We start from the raw sequence: 5,874 nt of genomic DNA, 5'->3' as shown, positions 1-5,874 counted from the left end.
GTTTACGAGCCAACTGGGAGGAACTCCGTTGGCTTCTGGCTTAGTATTCACCTGTGTGTGTTTGCCTACAAGAGACAATGGTTGGAGATGCTGCGCCTCCCAGTCCACCTGGTTACCAGGTTTTTTATTCAGATCCTCTTCCTGGACAGGGTCATGGTGGGGGTGTGGCTATTCTAGTACGCAGTGACATACCTTTCACTGCTGTGAATCTTAACACTCCACTGCAGGCTGTTGCTCTCCAGATTTTCCTTCCCCGTCGTTATACTGTGTGCTCTTTGTACCTCCCTCCTAGTGCCACTATTGAGAGGGTTGATCTTGAAAATCTTATTCGTGCACTTCCCTCACAATGTTTCTTGCTGGGTGACATGAACAGTCATCATCCCCTGTGGGGTGGCTCCACAGCTGATGCTAGAGGTACTATGTTAGCCTCCATTGTGGAGGATGTGGACCTGTACATTTTAAATTATGGTGAAGTTACTTACTTCCATAGTCAAACGGGCATTTTCACTTCTATTGATTTGTCTCTGTGCTCTGCAGGGGTAGCCCTGAATTTTACATGGGCTGTGTTACCGGACTTACATGGCAGTGACCACTTCCCTATTTTATTAAGATCGACACAGAGTGAGCCTCGGCGTCGTCTTCCCCGCTGGCGCTTGGATAGGGCGGTCTGGCCGGTTTTTGAGGAGCTGTGTTCCCCGAACCGATGTGTGGAGGATTTTGTCAGCACTGATGCTGCTGTTGAGTATTTCACAGACTTACTACACTCGGCGGCACTGCAGAGTATTCCGAGAACAGCTGGTCACTTTCCTTGCCGTCTAGTTCCCTGGTGGACTGATGAGTGTGCTTCTGCTGTTCGGGCTAAACGTGCTGCTTTCTCCCGACTTCATCGCCACCGAGGTGACCCTGGTTACTTAGCGGCATATATGAGGGCCCGAGCTCATGCCCGGCGGGTTATGAAGGAGGCTAGGAGGAAGTCTTGGGCATCATTTGTTTCTTCAATTTCTTCACAGACTCCTCTCACAAAAGTGTGGAAATGGGTGAGGAAGATTTCAGGGAAATTTCCCGTTCCCTCTCCTCCTGTTTTATCTCATGCAGGTGTGGTGGTGGCTCATTCTTCATCTGTTGCCGAGATATTTGCAGCTCATTTTGCTAATGTCTCTAGGAAGGATACCTCAACCCCATCGGCACGCCGCCGACGGCTCCTGGAATCTTTGGGCATTAGTTTTCCATCTACTGCGGAGGAGTCGTATCATGTTGCTTTCTCTACTTCTGAACTTCAGACGGCATTGTCGCAGTGTCGCGACTCGTCTCCAGGCTTGGATGATGTCCCATATGCCTTCTTACACCACTTGCCTGATGCAGCCCTTCATTTTCTGTTGTCACTGTATAACAGAATTTGGTGCAATGGTGGGTTTCCGACCTCATGGGGTGTGTCTGTGGTTCTCCCCATCCCTAAGCCGGGTAAGGATCACTTGCAGGCCACTAATTATCGATCTCACTGACATCTTGCCTTAGTAAGGTCCTCGAAAAGATGGTGAATAGTCGGCTCGTGTGGTACTTAGAGAAGGGTGGTTACTTGTCTCCAGTCCAGTGTGGGTTTCGGAAGATGCGGTCGACCACAGATGCTCTCCTTTCTTTAGAATCTTCCATCTGCCAGGCTTTTGCAACTAACCAGCATCATATCACAGTGTTCTTTGATTTGGAGAAGGCGTACGACACTTCCTGGCGTCATGGTATATTGCAATCTCTTTATGAGTTTGGTCTCCGTGGGCAACTCCCCACTTTTATCCGGGAGTTTTTATCTAATCGTTTTATTCGGGTCCGAGTCGGGAGTGAGCTGTCTACTGCACGTCCCCTTGAGGATGGTGTGCCACAAGGGAGCATACTAAGTGTTACCCTTTTCGCAGTGGCAATTAACAGCATTATTTCTGTGTTTCCTGATGGTGTTCGTGGTTCTCTCTATGTTGATGATTTATCAATCTCTGTCACTGTCTCACGGATGTCAATGGCAGAAAGGAGGATGCAGATGGCTCTTAACCGTGTCTCTAGATGGGCTGATGAACGAGGTTTTCGATTTTCCTTCAAGAAGACCGCTGCCATGCATTTTTGCCACGTTCGTGGAGTCCACCCTGACCCAAACCTTTTTTTAGATGGGCGTCGTATTTCGTGTTTAAAGGAAACCCGGTTTTTAGGGCTGATTTTTGACAGCCGGTTGACTTGGGTCCCTCACTTGAGGTACGTAAAAGCTGAGTGTCTCAGAGCATTGGGTCTCTTGAAAGTTTTAGCGCACACATACTGGGGAGCTGATCGCAAGACCCTCCTCCTCTTTCATCAGTCTCTGATTTTATCCAAACTTCATTATGGATGTGAAGTTTATTACTCTGCCTCAGAAGCCCGGGTTCGTATTTTAGATTCCATACATCATGCTAGTGTTCGTCTCGCCACTGGGGCATTCCGATCTTCCCCGATTTCGAGTTTGTTGGCTGATGCTGGTGTCCTTCCTTTAGACTTGCTCTGCTCTTCCCTTTTGATGAGATATTGGTATCGCTTATCTCGTCTCCCAGACTCTGTGCCCTTTGTCAAGGTCTCTCAAGATTCTCGGTCACCTATTTTTGCCACTCGGCCATCCTTTCCAAAGCCCTTTGGTTTCAGGGTGCAGTCAATTATGTCTAGCTTCTCTGTTCCTTCTGTGCCGATCACTCCCCACCGTGAACCGAGGGTGGGCTACTGGCTTCTCCCCAGGGTGACATTTTGTCGTTTCTTCTCATCCAGTAAGGCCTCCCTTGCTTCTCAGGTTTTTTCTTCTCTGTTTTTAGAGCATGCTTCTTCTCATGGGGACTTCATACCAGTTTATACTGATGGATCTAAGTCTGATGCGGGTGTGGGCTTTGGTGTGATTTTTCCCACCTTCTGTTGAGGTGTGAGCCTCCCTGTGACTGCTTCTGTTTTTACGGCTGAGCTGACTGCTATTTTATTTGCCCTTCAGATTCTCTTCACTCTCCCCCACACTGCTTTTACTGTTTTTAGTGACTCATGAAGTGCTCTTTCTGCAATGGAGTCTTTTAATCCCTCTCATCCTTTGGTTTTATCCATTTTAGAGTGGCTTTTCCTTTTAGGGCGTCGTGGACGTCGTGTAGATATCTGTTGGGTTCCAGCTCATGCAGGAGTGGCAGGGAATGAACGAGCTGATCAGCTGGCCAAGGTGGCAGCGGCTCGTCCCCCTCTTGCACAGTCCCCTTTGTATCGTCTGCCTGCTGCAGATATGCGCTCCTTTATTGCCTTCAGGGTTTGGTGCTGTTGGCAGGAGCATTGGGATGCTGTGGGTGCCAATAAGTTGCACTCGATTTGCCAGAAGGTGGGCTCATTCAGTTACCAGGGCTTCCCTCGTCAATGGGAGACTGCTTTGTGCCGCCTCCGCGTTGGCCACACCTGTTTCTCTCACGGTTTTATAATGGAGAGGGCTCCTCCTCCATTGTGTGATGACTGTCTGGTTCCCTTGACTGTTCGGCACTTGTTGGTGGAGTGTCCTAGTCTTGAGGATTTGCGGCGTCGGTTCCTCTCTGACCACCAAACGGATGGTGGTGTGTATCATCTTTCCTCCGTGCTTGGGGAGGATGCCTGTGTCTTGGGAGGGGCAACCCTCTCGTTTGTGAAGGAGGCAGGACTTCTTAAGGATATTTTGAATTTCTCCTTTTTTATTGTGTGGCTTATCCTCTGTTTTTTGTTTTTTGCTTTTTACTTCTTTGCTATACAGCGGCATATGACCCTGGCAGTTGCGCCGCCATGATTATTAGAAAAAAAAAAAAAAGACTCACTTTCAAATTCCCAGGGTGATCTTCTTGCCTCTTTGGTTGGTGATTTAGATTTGCTTTTCCTAAATGATGGGAGGCCGACTTATTTTCATGTTCAGACTGGCACATATTCTGTCATTGACCTTACCATCTTCTCCTCTGACTGTGCCCTTGATTTTTCTTGGGAGGTTTTGGATGATCTACATGGCAGTGACCATTATCCTGTAGTGGCCCAGCCTACTCGCTCTGTTCCTGCAGCCTGTCTGCCACGCTGGTGTCTGGACAGGGCTGATTGGTCTCTCTTTGAGGAACTATGTGTATTTGCCAACAGGGTTAGTGATTTTTCAATTTGCGATGATGCCGAATGTTATATTACTAAGACCATTTTCTCAGCAGGGGTTCATTCCATCCCACGGACTTCTGGTGTTTTTTCCTGGGGACCTGTGCCATGGTGGAATGATGACTGCTCCATAGCAAAGGGAATTTACAAAGCAGCTGCCCATCTGTATTCTGCCAATCGTAATGTTGTTTTCCTAAAAATACAGTTTTCGCAAAAAAGCACGTGCTCACTATAGATGGGTCATGAAGAATGCTCGCCGTAACTCGTGGAGGTCGTATGTTTCTACAGTTACATCTTCAACTTCAATGTCTATGGTGTGGAAAAAGGTGCGCAAGATTTCTGGTAGATTCTCGCCCCCCTCCCCTCCGGTGTTGCGCCTTCATGGAGAACTTGTGTCTGCACCAGATGCAGTAGCCTCTGGTTTTACAAATCAGTTTTACGCTGTCTCTACAAAGGATCCTTCTCAGCCAATATTTACCTTTTGTATTAATCAGGAGAGGCTGGGTCTTGACTTTTGCTCTCGTGGCGGAGAGCTGTATAATTTAGATTTCAGTCTATGTGAGCTGCGTGCTGCCCTTTCAGAGTGTGGTGACACTGCTCCTTGGCCTGATGAGATTCCATATGCTATGCTGCGTCATCTACCGACTGCTTCACTTCAGTTTTTATTGGACCTTTTTAACAGGGTTTGGAGTGAGTGCTCTATTCCGAGGAGTTGGAAGTTGGTCATTGTCCTCCCCTTTCCCAAGCCTGGTTGAGACCATTCCCAAGTCTCCAAGTATCGCCCTATCACTTTAACATCATGTGTGTGCAAGCTTTTCGAAAAGATGGTTAATGTCAGGCTTATGTGGTTTCTGGAGAAGGGTTGCTTTCTCTCTCCATTGCAGAGTGGTTTCCGTAAATTACGGTGCACTTCAGACAACCTCATCAGGCTCGAGGCATCAATCTGTGAAGCTTTTGCCTCAAGCAATGTCTTGTGGCTGTGTTTTTTGACCTTGAGAAAGATGACACTGCCTGGCGCCATGGCATCCTCCAACAACTTCATGCCTTTGGTTTACGTGGTCGCCTGCCTGTGTTGCTTGGAGACTTCTTGACTGATCGTGTATTTCGGGTCCGTGTGGGTTCTACCCTCTCTGCGCCACTATGCCAGGAGGAAGGTGTCCCACAGGGGAGTGTCTTAAGTGTTTCTCTGTTTGCAGTGGCCATCAATGGTATCAGAGACACTGTGCCTGCTGGGGTATCCTCATCCTTTTATGTGGATGACTTACCTATAGCCAACGGCCATACCACGTTGAGTACACCGCTTTCCGTCCGATCAGCGAAGTTAAGCAACGTTGGATCTGGTTAGTACTTGGATGGGTGACCGCCTGGGAACACCAGATGCTGTCGGCATCCCTACATGTCAAGTGGGGTTGGTGGAGGATTAGTGCCCCTCCCTGTAAAACAAGTAACTCTACGCCGTTGGCCACCCCGTTTGGGATACATGGCGTCTGGCAATGAGTGAATGAACTTAGCTATATGGTTTTCTGGCTCCACATGGCTGCTATTGAGCGGCGTATGCAACTTGTTTTGGTCAGGATTTCTGTCTGGGCCACTTTCAAGGGTTTTCGGTTTTCTCCTTCAAAGACTGTGGCTATGCACTTCTGTAGTATGAGAGGGTTACACCCGGACCTTGATCTCAAGCTTCGTAGCAGGAGCCCCGCTGAGGGGGGTCACCTTGACGTGGTGGCGGGGCTTGAAGCGTGG

The 5,874-nt window shown here is 48.5% G+C and overlaps 1 non-coding gene across 1 annotated transcript; it reads left to right on the top strand.

Annotated features, from left to right (window-relative positions):
- The first annotated feature begins 5,401 nt into the window (after positions 1 to 5,401).
- Positions 5,402 to 5,520, top strand: LOC145393631 (5S ribosomal RNA). Its single transcript, XR_013896228.1, has one exon. It is a non-coding gene; the product is annotated as a 5S ribosomal RNA (ribosomal RNA).
- Positions 5,521 to 5,874: the final 354 nt, after the last annotated feature.

Source organism: Coenobita brevimanus, chromosome 24, assembly GCF_032717465.1.
Source record: "Coenobita brevimanus isolate Jiangsu-jjx chromosome 24, ASM3271746v2, whole genome shotgun sequence".
In the NCBI taxonomy this organism is placed as follows: Eukaryota; Metazoa; Arthropoda; class Malacostraca; order Decapoda; family Coenobitidae; genus Coenobita; species Coenobita brevimanus.
This window is presented reverse-complemented; position numbering and strand designations above follow the sequence as displayed.